Genomic DNA, 21,248 nt, shown 5'->3' on the forward strand with positions numbered 1-21,248 from the left:
TCTGGAATTACTTGGTGAAGCTGAACAGCCACAAGTCTATGAGATCTTATGGGATGCACTTCCAGGTCCTGAGAAAAGTGTCTGATGTTGCCAAGCCACTTTCCACCATACTGGAAGACAGGTGAAGCGACTGGAATAAGGGAAACATCATTCCCATTTTTAAAAATGGGAGAAAGGAAGATCTGTGGAACTATGGACCAGTGAGCCTCACTTACGTGTTTGGGAAGATCATGGAGCAAGTTTTCCTAGATACACTGAGGCAGAGAAAAGACAAGGAGGTGATCTAAGGCAGCCAGCAAATTTTGCTGAAAGCAAATCATGCCTGACTAATCTGGTGGTCTTCTATGGTCCAGTGACAGCAATGATTGACAAGGGAAGATCAACAGATGTCTCCTGTCTCCTTCTGTAAGGCCTTTATAGTCCCTAATGACATGCTTACCTCCAAACCAGGAAGAAATGAATTTGATGAATGTACTATTCAGTGAATACAGAATTTGTTGGACTGACACAGCCAGAGACCTGTGGTCAATGGCTCTTGTGAACCCTTCAGGTGGAGGCTGGTGAGGAGTGGTGTTTCTCAGGGCAGACAGAGGTCTGGGGACTGGTGCTCTTCAATATCTTCATCAATGACATCAACAGTGACATTGAGCACACCCTCAGCAGGCTCAGAGATGACACGAAGCTGCGACGCTGAGGAGGCAGGATCCTATCCAGAAAGACCTGGACAAGCTTGAGAAGTAGGCCCTGGGATTCTCTTGAGGTTTAACAAGTCCAAGTGAGAAGTGCTGCCCCTGGGCCAGGAGGCTCTCCTGGATGAAAAGCTGGAGTGACCCAGCAGTGTGTGCTCACAGCCCAGAGGCCAATCCTGTCCTGGGCTGCACCGTAAGGGAGCGGCCAGCAGGGAGAGGGAGGAGATTCTGCCCCTCTATTGTGCCCTGGTGAGATCCTACCTAGAGTGCTGCATGAGCTCAAAAAAGACACATTGGAGCAGATTCAGAGGAGAGCCATGAAGATGATCAGACAGCAGGAGCACTTCTCAACTTGTGAAGACAAGCTGAAAGACCTGGGCTTGTTCATCCTGGAGAAAAGGCTCTGGAGAGACCTCACTATAGTCTTCCAGTACCTTAAGGGGGTTTATATTAAAGAGGGAGAGAGACTTTTTATATGGGCAGATAGTGACAGGACAAGGGGCAAGAGTTTCAAACTGAAAGAGGGCATGTTTAGATTAGCTATTAGGAAGAAATTCTTTACTGTAGGAGTAGTGATCCTACCAACTGTACTACTTGGACTCAAAGTGCTCATTTTATAATATCTTGTCAGATGTTAAGAACTGTTAGGGGATTTTTGCTTAGTTTTCATCCTCATTTTTTTAGACCTAAGATTGTTAAAGTGAAGTCCATGAATTTTTCAGAAAAGAAACTAACCCACAGAGTAAAACTTCTGGTAGTTGAAACTGTGGGAGTGGAAGACTCAGTCTCATAAAATTATTTGGTTGTCTTTTTCTCACAGATTTCTTCTGAGCAACTTGTATTCAGATGGTGCTTAATGTCATTAGTATCCAAAGCCTTGTGCAGATCAGTGTTTGCTGTAATCATACTAGGTTACATTTCCAGTCAGAAAGCTAACCAGGAAAAAAAGACACACCCCAGGTATGAAAACTTCCTTTCCTTTGCAATGGCAGATGCATCAGAACAAGCTAAATGACACAGATGATCAAAAGATATTTAGAATGTTAAGTTCTCCCCTTCGGTCACAATGCCTAGGAAAATGTTACAGCAAAAATGCTGAGAAATCACTGAAATAAGGGGGAACCAGCCTAATCACATTCTAATTACATCTGGAGGTGTAGTTATACCTGGAAGTTGAAAAATATTTTTCTCTAAAAACATCTTTGTTCTAAAAGCTTCCTAAAACACTTTGAGAAACACATAGCACAACACGTAGCCAGCCTTTTACAGGCTACATTTTTACAGGAGAGAAAATCCACCTTTTGGAAAAAACCAACGGAATTACAATTTCTGGACAAAATATGAACCTGTTATGGGCAAACCACTTGCACCAGGTGTGAAGCAATACAGGTATTTACGTTAAAGAGCTACTTGCAAGTCATTGTAGGAAAGCAGCAATCCACCACTTCAATGACACTCAGAGTAGACCAGATCACCAAAACTCTGAAGGAAAAACTTCTGCCTTCAACCAAACCTGTCAAAAGGTGAAGAAGCCAGAATAGAAAAGGACTTACAAATAAGCTATACATATTTTTTATATAAATAAAGTTCCTGGAGGGTTCAAAAAGCACTTCCTATATTTCAGATGCATCTCTGACTTTCAGCTTGCATTTAAAGCATGCCTTGCTGGTTTTCTTACTTCAAACCATGGTGAAGATTAAAACAGATTTTGGCACTTCTTTTAACATTCAACTACTCTCAATATTTGCAGCATATTATCTAGGAATCTCTGAACTACAGGAAGTTACAGGAATGACTGAAAAACTATCAGACAATCAAGTAATATGAAAATGCAGGATAGGATAAAAAACATTTAAAATTAATTCTTTTGTGCCAATATTGACACCATATCAAGACTGATATAAATTTCAAAATCATGTTACATGAGATTATAAAGCATCTAGGCAACTTAAAGAATACTGTGCCTTGATTCAAGATATATAGAGGCTTCTTTTTACATTAACCTAATTGAAGAAAGAATGAGAATGAAGCAGCTCTTCCGTAACTTTCCCAAGAAATCATGGGAACTTTCCCAAGCATTATCTGCGGTCCATAAGTTAGAAAAGGGAATGTTCTTGCTTAGGAAGAGGATCTTGTCTTCTCTGTCACTTCTGTGAGCTAGAAAGATGAGGCTGAAGTATCAGTTTCTTTACTCTTATTCTTTGGAGAAATTGTGAGACTGTACAAGCAACAAATGAAAGAAAAATCCTACAAGCAACTAGACTATCCTTTTAGAGAACAGCAGGCATTGCCAACAAAAAAATATTTGTTCGGATTGTGCTAAATTCCATTTTTTCTAAGAGGTCAAATGCACTTTTATTCTTAGACAAAACCAGATTTTAATGCATTCCTGATACATATACTTCACATTCATCTGATACTCTGCACTGTAGAATTCAGAGAAGCATTTTTATTAGGGATTTCAGGGTCTTTTTACTACATATGATTCAAGGAACTTTTCTGCATGTATTCTGTAATGTGGGGCAAATCACTCCACAAGAGATTAGAATGACCCCACCACTATGGTATCAGTCATAAACCTTAGTCATGGTCATGTTGAAGTGTCATCTCATGTCCTAAGAGCTCTTAATATGTCCTCATTATTCCTGACTGCAATTCATGCATCAGGGGGATCTTTTCCATGAGTGGCATATAACAGGGATGTTAATAAAAGCACTTGCCTGAAATCAGACCTTTTGAGGATTATCATCCTATGTCATCAATACACATCTTCACAAGTATGCTTTGTGTTAACAAATGTTGGCAATTTACTGCAGCCTCAACCTGGAAAGATGATTATTTTTATTTGGAAACAGCTGAAGTGGGATCTGGTTTGGACGAGCCCAGTGTAGGACAGGGTTCACCTCCAATCTATCATCTGCTGGAGGGGAGGGGAGAGGGGAGAGGGGAGAGGGGAGAGGGGAGAGGGGAGAGGGGAGAGGGGAGAGGGGAGAGGGGAGAGGGGAGAGGGGAGAGGGGAGAGGGGAGAGGGGAGAGGGGAGAGGGGAGAGGGGAGAGGGGAGAGGGGAGAGGGGAGAGGGGAGAGGGGAGAGGGGAGGAGAGGGAAGCATGGAGGTGTGCTGCACATGATCATCTCTTGACTTCCTCTCCCAGATAATTGGAGAAGGTTACGTTTCCAGGAGCAGACTTTTTATTTAAGATGTGATAAAGAAAAGCCAATCAAGCTTGAAGGGAAGAAACCTTTACAATCACATCCTGGGTTTCACTCACATTTCCTACTAAGCATACAACAAAGAGAAGATCACTCTTACAAGGAGGATCATTGTAGAGAGAACATTTTTCCATGGACCATTTTTCAGTGAAAAAGTAGATGGGCAGCATTCATAGCATATTGAAGTTTATCCTAGCAGCTTGATGCAAATTTCTGTCCCTAAAAACAGAAAAAAATTTGTACTTAGACAAATTTTACTACAAAGATATGGAGCATAACTCAGCTCCAGCTTCTGCTAAGAGAAACAAAATTTATTTCTGCAAGAAATGAAGAAATAACAGGAATGAAAACAAAGAACAATGATACTTATTTTTCCAAAATAATAGCATTAAGGGATTTTATAAACTTGCTACAGCAAGACATCTTACATTCTGAAATTTCTTCAACTTTGGAACTGAGTTGCAAAAACCTACAGATATTTCCTAATCTTAAACATAAATATTTGCTGAATAACATTATTTGACCTTTATTTGAGCATCATACAATCCTGTTGACTCACTTAATATAATTTCCTACTGAAATGATATCTATTTCTACTGAAGCTTCTTCCAAGTTAGGAGGAATGACCTCATCCAGTAGTATTAAAACTGGTATCTGTATGTAATATATTTTTTACTTAAATTAATTTTTAAAAAGCTCAGCTGGCTGTGTTAATTAGCTAATCACACACCTGCTCAGTTTAGGTTTCAAGCTGGAAATCTGTAAACATGACAAGTGTTAAATTCTGCAGGCAATGCTGCTCAAGTACAAGGACAGTCCTGTGTGAGCAGCTGTTCCACAGGGGCTTGTCTGACTGTAAGACTGCTTCCACTTGCAAATTTTCATGGCTGGGTTAATATACAACAAAAGAATTCAACCTGCAACAGAAATACATGGAAATGAGAATTTTAAATATCTTATTAATGTAAACTGTTGACCTCATATGACAGTTTTGTTTCTAGGGGCAGGGGTATGTCTATGTTTTAATATACAGTATCTCTTAGTTATGTCTAAGACTGTAACTAACTAGAAGGAGAATTTTCTTTGCTTTTTCTTTTTTGTGACAGGTGATTTTTCAGACTTGACAAAGTTTGTCAGCTTCATGTCAAAGACAATCTCCTATAAATGCACACTTACAAAAAAAAAAACTTCAGCCAAAACCCCCTGTTCTTTCTGATGCAGCAGTCAGAAAACCAACATAGCTCATCTTATTGCTAGATCAGGCCTCTAAGTATTTGCAAATAGGAATATGAGACATTGCTGCCTTCCCCTCAGTTCAGTGGGACTTATCAAACACAAAAATCATAGTGCTATTCAAGCAGACAAAGAATTCCAAAGCCTTATTTCTCTTTAGTGAAAGTCAGCAACTGCAATGTATATTATCATACTAAATGATATTAATCCTTGTGATACCTAGACACCTGAAATTGGCTATTTGCCTTAGTTTTATGATTGTCAGTCAATCTACCAAAAAAATCCAAAAACCAAACCAAAACATGCCAGAAAAACCAACAAACCAACAACTTTCCAGGGGCAAATGTTCAAAAAATTAAATAATTTAGAATGGACTCACTGTAAACAAATAATTAAACACAACTTTTTTAGATTGAAGAATACTTGCAAGCAGGTGAGGGGTTGTTCATGCACATTTACTGTTCCTTACTTTAGAAGAAGAAAAGCGACTTTCAGAATGAATAGTCTAGTGAAACAATTAAAAAATCCTTGCAGTAAACTTGACATTAATCTTCATCTTTTTATTCACCAATAGAGTTTCATGATAATTTTCAAAAGAAAATATTTCAGGAAGAAAATTTTTGTGTGTTTGTTGCAATTTTCTATAAAAACTTGTTCTAAAGAATAGTTGAAACTTGTTGATATTCACCAGCAAATTAAACAACCTTAGAAATGTTTAGAACACTACAAGAAAGAAGATCTTAAGTATAAGTATGTTTGTTACTTTAGGATTTCACTTGAAACATGAGGAGATTTAAACCTTTTCCTCTTCTTTAAATCTGAAAAGCATGTTGCTTTTCAAATGGATCTGCAAATGAGTGCAGCACTAGTAAAAACTCCTGTCTGGAGCTGCTATGAAATACAAGCAGACTGTAGGAAAGATTTTATTAATTTTATGCTCTTGGATGATTAAGAGACACTTCAAGTGTTAAAGCAGAGTAGCCATTAAGACTACAGTTGAGACATGATTAATTTTCCCCTTGCTGTCACCTGTGCTAGTCTGTCACCTTTCCCTCTGACCTGTTTCTATTCTCATTTCCTCAGCACTCTGTGGACCAAATTCGTATTGGTGACATCAGTGATGCTGAGATCAGAAATTGGCTCCTTGCCGCTATTTTTCCCTTGCCTTCCATTTAATTTGCCTTTCCCTGTGCTTCAAAGATGCTTTGCAGCAGCTCTCAGTGCTTTGCAGGTATCCTTGACTACAGCTGACATTCCCATTCTCCGGCCAGCTGGAGCAGGTCTGGATATGATCCAGATCAAAAGCAGGTGGCTAATCAGCAAACGAGCAACTTATTGGCACACAACAGAAGTGACTAAGTCACTACTGGGTCCCCTCTTTTCAGTCTTAAATTTGGCCAAAAAGTAGTTGTGGGTGGTAGATCTTGAAGAAAGAGGATTGTGAATCATATTGCAAAAAAACCAAAACAAAACCCCAAGCCCCATAACCATAAAATGGCTCTTTGATGAACAGTCACAGATACCCAGCCAGCATCCAGCTAGCAGACAAGCCAGCAAGGCCCAATACTGCAGCACACTTGTTCTTTTCAGAGAGGGCACCAAAATAACTTTGTAATGCAAAAATCTATGTTTGGAAGGATAGCAGAACACCTATGGTATTAGAAAGAAAACTGTAAAGTTTTTAGCAAACCTTTAAAGGTATTAATTGCACATTAATGTAACTGTTGCATGAGATTTCTAATATATAACCAATCTAGCATAGGAGCAAACAAAGCTGCCATGTGGACAGTGATTTGAGTGTGTTTACAAACCCTGCTTGTATTTGAAATCAAAGTACATCCTCCTACAAACACTTCTACCTCATGACGTTACTCAGCAAATCATTACAAGGATAAGATAAGTCACTATTTATTTTCACTATCTATTCTTGGATGGCTTGTTTCCTAAAGAATTTTTACTAAAGAGAACGCAAATTTAAGACTACAAATATTTAAACCTACCTGTCAAAATTCTTCTTGACCATGGGTATTTTACAGAATGCCTTCAAAATATCCCTCTTCTTCCCATCAAGTAATTAATGCAAATTATCGAGCTGAAAGAGAAAATTCACTTTATCAATATAGATTCAACATTTCTGCCACCTAGATCTTTGGGTAAAGAGTTGACCTCTATGTACTGTCCATATATCTGCCACTAATTTATTCTTTTTTTTCAGGGAAAATGCATGCTGTCTTTGTGCTTTCAAAGTGGGGATTACCTAACTTTCAAGAATTTAGGTGTTTGGCCAAATTACATTTTCAGCATAAGAATATTATTCTCCACAGTGCAATTGCAGATGTAAAGAAATACTGGGGGGAGAAAATGCACCACCATAGCATGCTTAGCTAGAAATTCTACCATCACATGTTAACATAGCTCCATATGCCAGGAGTACATAAAAAGAAGGCCAGTGTAAGGGATCTGAACAGGAGTATCAATACTGTCTACTCAGTTTAGCTTCCAATGCAATTTAATGCCACTTTCTTTAAGCCAAGGTACAAAAAAACCCAGTGAAAGCAGTATTTGTCAGGATAAGAAAATATGGTAGCTATGTGCAGCATAGTTCCATAATGTTTTGGCAGCAAATCACTTGCTGTTATCTGAGTTAAAAATAAAAGAATTTCCAAAGAAGGACAAACCCAGATTAACACGTGTACTTTCAGAAACAAAGTAGAAAAGGTTCAATCTATGACCTTTCAAGTCATCTGCACTAACACCTTTGCCATTTTTTCTGCCAATGTGAAACCAATGCTTTGATTTTCTAGAGGGCCTCTGGCAAAGCCTGGCCATTAAATAAAATCTTCAATATAACTGCAGACCTCCACCCCTAAACTGCTGGGCAGGTTGTATGGTCTGTTGCATGACTTGTGGTAACTATCACAATCACAGTCCTTATAACAACAGATTTTCTACTCACCAGTGTCTACTAATAGCCAAGCTGTTTCTTGAGTAAAATTACACAACAACATAATCCTTAAAATGAATAAGCTATGCCTGGAAAAAAGCACTTTCATAATGACTGAAATTTGAGATCTCTGAAGGTGGATTGCCTTAACCCTCAATTCAGCCTCTCCACAATTGCAGCAGCATCAACACACTTGTTTCTTAAATTGTTATAACACTCCTTTAACCATAACAAAAAATAAAAGCGTACGTGAGCCACAGTAGCATGACAAAAATGTTACTTGTTTACAATCTCTACTAAGTCTTCTTTATCCCTAAGATCATCCTCTAACCAACTACAATAATAATTGCTTCTGTGTGAAGTGCTGCTTATACAGGGTGTTCCAAGTACGCCTAAAAGATGAAACAAAGCATAGAAGTTAGTTTTAAAGTTATATGCTAGCTACCTGAAAAACCTGCACCAGGCATGAGGAGGCAAAAGAACTGGCCCAGTCAAATGTGCTTCCCACTAACTGCCAGGAACCTCCATTTTACATTCCTTGGCCTGAATATTTTCCCATAATTTGGTTTTAACTTGGATTGTTTCTTATTCACATTATGACTTTTCTCTTACTCTTACCTTCTCTTGTGCTTCCTCAGCTCCTCTCTCATGTAAGAAAAGACCATTTTTCTTCTAGGCAGACCATGCATTCCAGCTAGGAACACAGACACAATTAATCAGGTTTCATGTATATTTAAAGGCAGACTTACAAAAAACAAACAAACAAAAAATACAGACAAAACCTCCCCAAAATAAATAAAAAACCCCATCCACTCTAACCTACAGGAAATAGGTATAGGAAAGAGAATGGGTATGTAGAAGGACCAGTATTTTGGGGGGATTCTTCTTTCTTCTTTTGCATGTTTAATGGATGATGTACTGGAATCAAGGAATAGCAATGGATACACCAATGATACTGATAATGGAGCCTCATCCCTAGATTTGCTGGAGTAACACAGTTTCACATCCTGTCAATGTTATTCTCTGTGGATGCTGACTGTACAGCAGTGAAACCCAGTGTATTTGGGTTATTCTTCAACCGTCCACAAGTTTTTGATAGCTGGGCTGGAATGACAACTTGCTGCTATTGCCCTTACTCATGCATATGGTGCAACTCCTTTATTTAGAAATTCTGTGCTGTGACAAACACAGGTTTTGCAGGTCAATTCCCCAGGCAACAAGACTAGCAAGAAGTCTACCCCAACTAGCCAAGCAGTTTCTAAGTGGACAATTTCTACTTAACTTTTGGGATGATTTCTGAATTCAGCATGCTGCTAGAGTATTCAGGGTTAACCTTCCAGTTTGGATCTGCCCTGTGCAAGGATTTGTGCCACACCTTTGCTCTCAGGGGTTCTTATGGAAAGTCCTCCCTCTGTGCAGTGGCTTCAGAAACAGACATGCCTGTGCAACCTTTATTTATATTGCTCTGAACATAGCTCTTTCTAAAATGCAGCCTGTTCAGAGTCTCACAAGTGAAAAAAAAAATAGATTTTGGCCCAGGCAAAGTAGGAAGCAATTCAGAAGAGCAGGCTACCTGCTTTATTTGGGATAAGACAGAAATAATCAGTTGTTTCAGCAACCTATGCAACCTGAAGAGTCGGTTTTACTTCCTACTTGCATAACCGCGGCTTCTGAGGAAAGAGTTGAAGAGATGCAAGGCAGCAGCAGAAACAAACAGGATTAACAAAAGCATCAAGGTTTTTTTCTTCTTCTGGTTGTCTTACACCTTGGCAGAAGTAGCAAACTTAGTCTCTTGCAAGTCCTCCTGAACAGGCAGGGCAACGGCTGAATGAAGTGGGAGTGATGTGGGAAGAATTGCTGAAAGAGGGAAGAGACATAACTCTCATCATTACTTCAAAACAATTTTCCTGTTGCAAGAACCATTATCACCTCTTTCGCAAAAAGACAATTTATGATAATAAATTCCAATGAATTAATTAACAATAATGCCCCTAATAATTTTCTAATGACAAAAAAAAAAAGCTTGGTTTGTTTACAGTGGTGCAGGATAATGAATGCTTTGTAAGAGATTTCCATGTGGTCCATACCTGTTTTAGTCCTTTCACAATGGCATCTCCAACTAAACTGTTGCTAGTTTGGGGGTTATTTTGTCATTTTATTCCTTACATCTAGGGCTATAATAGTTTTTTTTTTGTAACTGATTATATTTGTTTCCTTGTCTCTGGGGTTTTCTTACACAGCATTCCAGTAATGGTTTCCAGTTACCTTTTAAATATCACTTTATTTGGTCAGTGGAGGGATGGTTGTCTTACTACTCTCCTCAGTATCTATTAACTCACAAATTTGTTTTTTTCCTTGTTTATTATTCCTAATGCATCAAGTCTTAGAAGAAGTTCAGTAGTTCACCAGCAGAATTCAGGTTTTCTGTGTTTTTTGAAAGACTCCTGAGAAAGTTTCATACAATTATGCATCTGTGCTGCTCACCAGTCTGTGCACCACACATATTAATGTTTGTGAACCTAAATGTCAACATACACTTATACCCAGGCATACCACACTGACAGCCTGCTTGGCTTGATAATTTGCTCACATTCCTGGGCCTGGTGAAAAGGCAGATGGCAGTCAGGGGCAAAAGGTGTATAGCCATTGTCCATAGTGTTACTGTTAGCACATATTAGAATGCATGAAGGCAATAGTGAGGCAGATGATTGTACCCTTGACACACTTAGAAAAATCAATTTGCCTTCTAAATAAGAAGTAAATGCAATGGGCCAATAAATAATACAGGAAACACCTGACAAAACTGTAAGCACTATGGACAATATAATAATAACAACAATGTATCAACCTAGTTTCATCACCTAGACTATTAATATCAAGCCCTTTGTAACTAAGGCCTGTATGTTTACTTAGCTTATTGGCCTCCCTGGAATGGAATCATTCTGCTTTCCAAACTTCTAATCAGAGATGACCTATTTAAATGCATCCCTTTACATTAATTGAAATTAGCAAGTGCACTAGAGTTAAACCCCTATTAGACAAACACCTCTCCAGTCCAAATCCACAGTTGCATGACTGCTAATTTACCTTGATATTTCCATCTTTTATCCTGAACAAATTAACTCTGAGGTATTAAATTTATCTACTTTCTTCCTAGATACTAGTATGTCAAGATTTACTTGAATCTTTCTCCTTATTGTCTAATATTAATATTCTTCAAGAGCTCTTATGTCATTTAAGACATTTTATAACACCTCTATAACTAGATAGGTAACAAGTGATGACAACTTTTTGCCAGATTGCCACTCTCTGCTGAAGGGATTAACCTGACAGTTGTTTTGCTCTATTCTGTTATTGCTCTGACAACATCATTTTATACAAATCTTACAGTGGAAAAAGTCCTCATTAATTTTGCAGAAAAGTCACAGATATTTTCAGTAAGCTGTAAATTTTTAGAAATTCAGAATGGCTGGTTAACTGCATGTGTTTTATGCACTCCAGAGGAAGTGAAAGTTGGAAAAAAAAATTTGTTTCATGACAGCTGATAACAGAAATATTTCAAAACTATTGATAAGTTCTGTGCTACAAGCTTCTAACTCCTCTATCTTCTTATCAGAAACGGATTATTTTAATGCTGTCCAAAAGTATTTGATTCTGCTCCTTTAGTTACTAAAAGCATTTAAAAATAAAGTTTATAGCCCTACTAACAGTTTTTCATTAAAATATTATTATGATTATTCTCTATTTTAGGAAAATAATTTAAAACCATGAAGCTAGATATGTCTATATTTGAGACAGAGGCTTTCAGACTGATGAAGGCTTTTAAAAATCCTAAAAAAAAATCAGGTGGACAAGAACACAATGTTTGGATTGCGATAACAGCCTCACACATACATTATATTCCACCTGAGTGTTAAAGAGTGCATGACAAAGGATATAGGGCTCTGACTCATAGGCATTGCAGCAAACTGTTGCAGCAGTTAGACATTACTAACACACCATTCTGCTCCTGCCAGCCAGGACAATGGAGCGTCCCATGATGTAAAGTCTCTTCAACGGGGCTAAATTTTCTCTTCATGGAAAGCACAGGGTGACTTTGTGAAGTTTGCAGTGACAGTCTCCATATCCCTAGACATCCACAAAGCCCCACAGCAAAAACCACTGCATGGTTCTGGCTTAAGAAGCAGTGCCATACCCACACCTCGGCTATCACAGGTTAAACTGGAACAGCACCATCAAACATAGACCCAGTAGCTTAATCTCCACAAACATTTAAGAATTTAATAGACCAACTCCAGGAACATGTTTTATGATTTATGGCAGAGGAAGCCTACCCAAGGGGTAGTATCCTATTAAAATATTTTATTTCAAACTAGAAAAATTTCTGTCAGAGCTGTAATGAGAGGAGCACTATTTGAGCCTAGTAGAACCTCGAAGAATTTAATAATTTTTCATAGGAGATCTGTAGCAAAGCTGGTGAGAATAATCTGTGCTAAGCCTCAAAATTTCATCTACTGAAGGACATTTTTTTCTGCATTTATACATAAGTCTCTGAAAGTATAAAGATTTTTCCAAGGTATGAAGACAGTATATAGCTACAGCTGTTCTGGGAACTTTCTTTGCCAGAGGCTAACTACCTCCTAGCTCTCTCAGCTAACTTACCTTTTATTGCACAAGACAAGCTGGACAGTAAGTATCATCATCATTATCCTATCCTATCCACAGCTATCAAGCAGATGATTGTGAGTTAACTCAAGTACAGTACACAGCTAGATTAAAACATCATGTGTTAAAACAATGCTTTTTAACTGCCATTAAGTTTAACATGTACAAGTCACTGAACAAGATTGCAAAGGCCAAACAGCCTCTAGCTCTCAGACAGACAGCCGGCAAAGCTGCTGCAACAATGAACACCGCACTCTTGCAAGCTAAGTAGCAGAATTTATATGCAATAAAGTAGGAAACATGTAAAGAGGCTGAACAACAATGATTTAGAAATCATTGCAATTTAAAAGGAACACAGAAATTGTGTTAACACAGAAATGTTTCTGGCTAAGCTAGACCATGTGAACATACAATTTCTTCACAGTTATTAATCCCTTGTATGATACCCTGTTTATGACTGGATGATTTTTTCTGGAATCACCTTTTTGTTGGATTAAAAGTTTCCTTCACCTACTACATTTCTTGTGAAGAATGAAGTTCTCTGTAACATGTCAAAAACACAGTCTGAAGCAGCATTACTTTGCCAAAATGCAATGGGTTGGTTCATATAATAGAATCATAGAATGGCCTGGGTTAAAATGAGCCTTAAATGATCTAATTCCAACTCCTGCCATGGGCAGCACCATCTTTCACTAGACCAGGTTGTTCCAAGTCCCATCCAAACTCACCTTGAACACTTCAGGTGAAGGGACATTGACAGCTACTGCAGGCAGCCTGTTCTAATGCCTCACTTCATTCACAAGAGAGAATTTCTTCCTAGTATCTAATCTAAACCTCCTGTCTTTCAGTTGGAAACCACTCCTCCTTTTACCTGTCCTTGTAAAAAGTCTTTCTACATCTTTCTTGCAGGCTCCCTTCAGGTACTGGAAGGCTACAATGAGGTCACTTCAAAGCCTTCTCTTCTCTAAGCTGAACAAATCCAGTTCTCTCAGCCTTTCCTAACAGGCGAGGTGCTCCATCCCTCTATCAGCTTGGTTGGTGGCCTCCTCTGGACCACCCCAACAGTTCCATGTCCTTCCTGTGCTGTGACCCCAGAGCTGATGCAGCACTGCAGGTGGGGTCTCAGCAGGGCAGAGCAGAGGGGGAGAGCTTCTCCCTGCTGACCACACTACTTTGCATACAGTCCAGTACACATTTGGCCTTCTGAGATTTAGGGTCATGCTGGATCATATCCAGCACAACCAATTTACTTAACCAGCCAAAAAAAATTTACCTGATTTATCTGAATTTCTGTGTTAAAAATGGTAATATGAATAGTTGTGTAAGCAGAAAGCTAGAAGCAGTGACTAATGTAAACAGTTGCAGAAAGCTGACATCTACTTCTTCCATTAGCGTTACTGAATGGCCTGTCCTGTACACCATCCCCTGATGAACGATTTATTTTGGCTTCAACATCAGTTGTTCAAAGTTAAACAGAAGCAAACTATAATTATATCCTAACCAGAGTGTGAACACTAAATTAGAAAGAGTCTGCATATTGACAAAAATGGCTGAAAACAAAACTCCACATCTTAAATTGCATACCTTTCTTCTTGGGTAGCTGTATTTCCTGTTCGTGCAATTGATTAGTAAGGAAGAAATATAAAAAGAAAATAAAAATCTCTCCAGAGTCCTACTTACCTATAGCAGTTAGCAATGAGCTCATAGGGGAGCACAGACAGAACACCCTTAAGAACACCCTCAAGGCTTTATCTTGTCATTACTCTGCAAGCTGAGTAGCAGCAGAGATGGCTCCAATATATCCAGGTGTTTGATAGCCTCTAGAAAAACTTACTCATCCCAGATTGGCTATTTGACTTTGGTACTTCTGATCAAATTGTGTAACTGAGCAGCTAGCAATCATTCATCTGGGAAAACTCTGTTATGGTACACAACAAAATTGCCCTTGCACACTGAGAACACATTTAACGAAATACTGAAACAATTACCTCTTAGTAGACCATTTCCCTCCCCTTTTATTGTTGTTTTCCCTTATCATCATACTAACCAGGCTGATTTTTGATAAAATACATTTCTGAGATAAGAAGGCTAATGAGACATTCCAGGACTTGTCTCAGATGTTACACGTTTAGGTAGGAGAGAATCTTATAATATTCTGCTAATTCATACAGTGCACTGATTTATAAAATTTACCTGTAAGTTCTAATCGTATTCACTTGTTATTGCATTATGTGAAAACAGATACCATGACTGAGAATTTGCAAACATATTCTACTGCTCAAGAATTAGAAAAAAATATATATTTATACAACCTGTGACTTGCTTGTGGATTCACAATCTTGTAATCTGAAACTAAGTACACATGAAACAGGACCTAGAAAAATACTGTGAAAAAACAAAAAAAATCTCTACATTTTCTCTTCAGAGAATGAGAATTAGAGTTTCTTTTTCTGTCTGTGCCATTTAATTTTTTTTTCCTAGTTGCAAGGACATGAATATCCCCTTTCATATGATGAAGTTAAGTATGACAAAAAACACATTTTAGGGAAGATGAAAGTCCTGTTAACAGCATTTAGCTTTACTTTGATTCCACTGTCTTAAACATGCTTGCATCTGGGCAAAACCAAAGTCTGCAGTTCGAGAAGAGAAAGTACTCATAACTGGTTCTCAAACATTGTTTAAACAGTGAGAAGTAGCTTATAAAAATGAGTATTTTCTACATAGTGTAATTTCACCTTGTAGTCAATGTGCATAATACTGGCATAATCAGCACTGAAGGAGGAAAAAAAATTCTGGAAGAGAAAGCAAATTAAAAAATAGGTAACTGTAAAGAAGGAAGGAGAAAAGTGCAAGGATAAACACTTGTGAGAAAAAAAGAGAGGAATACAACTCAAATTTGATTGGAGGAAAGAAAAGTGGAAGAGAAAAAAAGAAATTTTGGGAAATTCTACTAATCAAACAGTCATAAGATTTTCCTGGTGTGTAACTGTGGTTTATACAGAATTTTCAGGGCAAATCTCACACTTTTCAAAGGCCCACAATATTCACTGCCTAGACAGATTTCCTTTCTAACCTAACAGCATATTCCAAATTAGAACATATATTACATGTATGTAATATATGCCATTCTTTGACTAGTGGCTTGACTTGAGCCTTATTTGAAGAAAAAACTCATTGTCCTCCATACTTGTTTTTTACTTGGACTAAACTGAATCACCATAGTCTTTGTAATCATACAGCAAAAAATTATTTTTCACAATCTAGTATATTCAAAGTTCTACAGAGGTAATTTTCTTTATGTATTCTGACACTGCCCTGTAATTACCATGATTCTAAAAAGGAACACCAGTATAAGTTAATAATGATATATTCTACCTGCCTCCTGTACTTAAGAGGCAAACTCACAGAATGTTTTAAGATGGGTAAATTCACAGTTGTCAGAGGAGCATTACTAACCACAGGAAGAACAGCAAAATAGATACTCTAAGAAATCAGGCTTCAGTTCAGAATTCTGGGTTTGCTCCATGAACAAAAAACGTTCGACCACATCCAGCAGGCTGTGTAACAGGCCAGGAAGAGTCAGAACTAGAGAACAAATCATCTTACTACAGGCACACAAGAAGATAACAGGATGCCAGAATGACAACAGGTCAACACCCAGGAATGAATGCTTAATAACTGAGGACATTTCAGAGTACCAGAGAAATCCATTCTGGGCATGGTTATCTGCAAAAGTCTTTTAAATTTCTTCACTAATGAGAATGTTTACAAAATCTGCAGCTGACACAAAGCTAGTGGGATTTGGTGAGCACCATAGAAGAGAGGATTGGAACTGAAATGGATGTTGAGAAATAACAGAGGCTCAGAGACCATTAAGATAAAATTCAAAAAAATCAAGCGTCAAGTGTTATTATTGTAAAAACATACCCACAAAACTGAGCTTATTTGCTGGGCAAGTACAATGACAGCCTGAAAAAAAACAAAGGGAGAAAGACAAAACACAGTGCACTTCTCCTCTCCTGTAACATATGACATCAAACCAAATTCTAGAACTTTAGAGACTACAAAATAAAGAGGAACAGTAGTGGATTATCTCTGCAAGCCAGCTCACCTTCCTCACACACCAGCTTTATTCTGGAATGTATTCAAAAAGGATCTTTCGACCAAGAAGATTGTATTAATCTCTATTTAGCTTTGAAAAGATCTCACCCGAATATTGTCTTTTCAACATAACACTCACAAAAACACCTTGAGAGTTTAGAGCAAACGAAGCTACTTTGAAACAGGCTCTATCTTTAATACCTATGAATACAGATAGATGAGCATGTCTCCAGAAAAAAAAAGGATAAGGGGAAAAGAGCATGAGTACAAGCACATTTTCATAAGATTTGTATTTGAACATAAGTTTTAGTTTTAAATTAAATAGTAATTAAGTTTTCCACAAGAGAAGGAAAAGCTTGAACCAGCTCCAATTGACTTTGTTGTCAATCATACCAGGCTGAGATACACTCTACATACAACAGAGTATAATACACTCCTATCATTACAAGAAGCACAACAACAGATGGTTAAAGAGTAACCTTCCCTCCAGGATTCACCTACTTCAAGGAAAGTATTGTTCCCCCTTAACAGACAGGTCAGGAGAAGACCACTGGAGGCCACCAGCCTCCTCACTCAAGCAGGATCCCCCAGAGCATGGTAGTCAGAATTTTGTCTAGACTACTATTGAGTACTCTAGGGAAGGAAACTCCACGACTCCTCTGGGCAGCCTGCTCCAGTGCTCAGTTAGTAGAGAATTTCTTCCTCATGCTCAGGTGGATGTTTCTATGTTCCAGTTTCTGCCCATTATTCAGCATTACTATGAAGAACTTGGCTCCATCCTTGTGATGTCCACCCATCAGACATACATATTGATGTGATCTTCTCTCAGTCTTTTTTCCAGACTGAATAGGCCCTGTGCCAGCTGGGATGCTCCAACCCCCATCTATGCTGCCCTCAGTAGGACAAGCTCCAGGAGCTACATGCCTCTCTTGTCCTGAGGAGCCCAGAACTGGACACGTTGAATTTCAGACAGTTTCTCTCTGCCCACGTCTTCAACCTGTTGAGGCCATTCTGAAGGGTTGCACAGCACTCTTGGGTACTGGCCACTGCTCCCAGCTTTGTCTCACTGGTGAACTCACTGAGGAGGCATCTTCCCCTTCATCCAAATCACTGATGAACAAGTTAAACAATACTGGAGCAGTACTGAACCCTTGGGGACACCACTAGAGGCAGGCCTCCAACGAGATCCTGTGCCACTGATTACAGCCCTCAGGGATCTGCAGTTCAAGCTCAGGAAATTTGGGCTGGATGAGTGGTCAGTGAGGTTGCACCTCACTGTCCATGCAGCCATCCCTTACTTCCTGAGCTTGCCTACAAGAATAACACCAGAGACAGTGTCAAAATCCTTGCTCAAAGTTCAGGTAAACATCCACTGCTCTTCCCTCTCATCCACCCAGGTGTCTCAGCATAAAGGGTAATCAAGTTGGTTAAGCATGCTGACTAGTCTCCATCATCTTTGCGTCCACCACATGTGTGGAGGTGGCCTCCAGGCATTAATTTTTCAGGGCTTAAGATGAGACCAACTGGCCTGTAGCTTCTCTTGCCCCCTTTGAAGACCAGGGTGGTACTTCCTTTCCTCTAGTATTGCGGCACCTCTCCTGACTGCCATGACCTTTCAAAGATCTGAGAGCAATCACATCTACTAGTTCCTTCAGCTTTCACAGGTGTGAAGGAACCCATCATAGCCCATGGACTAGTGGATGGCAAATCCGCTTTATGATTTCCCTGGACACATGAAAGAACATTTTTATGCAGAAGCCTGAGGATAAAGCCATCATCTTGGAATGTTCTAGCTGTAGCCCTTTTTCACAGGCCACCTAGGATAAAGCAGCTGGATTCTGCTAAGAACCAGCTGAAATACTAAAATATAATCTTTTCTGCTATTTCTGTTGCAGTGAGCACAATTGTCTCTGGCAGACAATTGGTAGCAAACACAGAAATAGCAGCCCTAACTGTTACAGCAGGGGTTTCAAGGTGGTAATGGTGAGGTTGTGTAAACAACTGCAACTCCCTGGTGGCAATGACCTCCTTTTGGTAGAAGTGTCCCTGCAAGAGAACCACTGATACATTCGTTTCTAAACAGACTTAGGATGTTGGTATCATCTTCAAATAAACAAGCTTTAGTTCCACAAAAACATATCTAGCTAGTCCTTACATATCTAGCTAGTCAAAGACATACCTCTTTTTGTAGTGGTACCTCATCTAGTTTGAAAATTTTACATGCTGTTTTACCATTAATGGCTACATCCAAACCATTAATTCAAGTTAAGGACCCTCATCTTTTCTTCCTTTTGTTATGTTAGATAAATTAATAGGGAGAAAACAAATTTATCCTATAGCATGTGACTATTCATCATGTTTACATATTCATTATGCACAAGGCTTCAGCTACTTAAGTCTCATATAGGGAAGCCTTGCTGACCCAATTAAGATTTTCATACCAGGTGAACATGCCTCCCTTGACAAAAAAACTCTCATGTTTCCCATCCCCTCCAGACAGATTACAATGAGATTCAATGGTACTTCATCAAAACACAAAAAGAAAAAGCCTTCAGACTGACACCAGCAACAGGCATGCTCACGCTCTCACAAAATGAAATCAGCTAGTGCAACCTTCCCAAAATAAACATAATCATTAACTAAATATAGCTGCATCTGTTTCAGAGTCAAGAGAACCCTTTTTCTTTTGCCTAAAAGATTAACTTTTTATTTCTTTTTCTTCTCAGTATGCTTTCTAACAAAAAGAATGGGCTGATCTGGTTTAGAATGGTTTGAGTGTTGCTGAATCCAGCAAACAGTTGAGCTGTTTTGAAAGAAAGCTTCCCCTCCATTATTTAATGTTTGTTTTCTCTTCTGCAGAGAGAAAAGGCAAACAGTCCTCAGATTTACACTGGGGAATGGAGGAGGAAAAACAAACCAGAAATGCAAATGACTGCCTAATGAGAGTTTCAGTATTAAGAAAAGGGTATAAAGAAAAAAAAATATAATGAAAAAGCATATCTTTACCCCTTTCATTTCCATTAGCATGATGTTCCAAGAGTGTTAACTACATCCTTTTATCTCTTAGACACCAGTTTGCAGCTTAAGACAAAGCTAAAACCAAAGCTATAAATTACAAGTGGATCAAAAGATTTACATAATGACATAAGTTATTTTGTATATTAAGATTCGAATGATTCAATTTCTTTGATTTTGTTCCCAAGTAAATATTTTTCACTGACAATGGTGAACTGAAAATACAGCCTTTTAAACTTCTTACTTTATTGATACATTGTGTTGTCCAGTTAGCACTGATTCTTACACACCTATCTTTCAGCATTTTGGTCATTTACATAAAAAATAAGATGAAACTGATTAAGCTGGAACACTACAGGAACAGTAGTAATTAACATTGTATTGCCAGCACTGTAAGTTGGTGACTAGAACAATAAAAAAAGCTCCAAGCTAAACACCATGTAAATAATATCTGCTGCTTTAAGACCACAAGGTGCATTTGGTGCTCCCAGCACCGCTTCAGGTCTTTAACTACTCCACCAGACCACAGCACAGGAACCTTACACCTGAGCTTCTGCAGTAGCTACTAATTTTGCTTAGGTTCCTACGAACATTCTTACTACACCGTACAAAGTGAAATTTTACTTTCAGAATGGCAAATAGTGCCCATGTGACATGATCTTAAAAAATTGTAACTACCTGTATCACGTAGTACGGTAGTCTGGCTGTTATTTTTTTTTATCTCTACACCCAGTGTTCAAGAAAAAACAACAAACCCTCAGAGAGGTGGGCCCATTATTTTAATGAAGTACTTAGTCGCCTGTTACACGAACAAGTATAGCTTGTAGAAAAAACATGAGAGCTCTGCAGCCCCGGCGGCAAACCACGTAAACCACCTAAAGCATTAAAAAAAACCACACCACCCAAAACTCAAACAATAACAACAACAACAAAAGAATAAAAACAAAACCAAAAAAAGAAGGGAAAAAAAAAACGGCACTAGGATAGGGAACTGGAAAGCGTCCTTTCAAACCAACTTTAAAAAATCTACTCAAACGGAAGCAAGCAAGACAGAACAAACATAACTGCACTAGTTTCCCTCCCATTCGCGCAGAAAAAAGACCGCGGTTCTTCACCCGGGCTCGTTCTATCCGGCGATGCCTCAGCAGCCGCCCCGGCCCTACATGCGAGGGGCTGCGGGCAGCCTCGGCACCGCTGCTGGAGCCGGAGCCTGCCTGACAGGCCGGTTCCGCAGGAATTCCCTCAGCAGCCGGCTCTCCTCCACGACAGCACCGTCTGCTACCGGAGAGGGGGGACGGGGTGTAAGTTTTCCCCACCACGTGTTTTTTTTTTTAGGGGAGGGAGACACCCGCCCTGGGCGCGCGCACACACATACAGACATACAGACACA

The 21,248-nt window shown here is 38.9% G+C and overlaps 1 long non-coding RNA gene across 1 annotated transcript; it reads right to left on the reverse strand.

Moving 5' to 3' along the window:
• Positions 1-2,121: 2,121 nt before the first annotated feature.
• On the reverse strand, positions 2,122-21,119 carry LOC311165639. Its single transcript, XR_014616948.1, has 7 exons — positions 20,974-21,119; positions 9,731-9,934; positions 8,696-8,771; positions 7,134-7,225; positions 4,631-4,817; positions 4,001-4,119; positions 2,122-2,202 (listed from the first exon to the last, which is right to left on the reverse strand). It is a non-coding gene; the product is annotated as an uncharacterized lncRNA (long non-coding RNA).
• Positions 21,120-21,248: the final 129 nt, after the last annotated feature.

Source organism: Fringilla coelebs (assembly GCF_963513975.1).
Source record: "Fringilla coelebs genome assembly, chromosome: Z".
NCBI classification, from domain to species: Eukaryota; Metazoa; Chordata; class Aves; order Passeriformes; family Fringillidae; genus Fringilla; species Fringilla coelebs.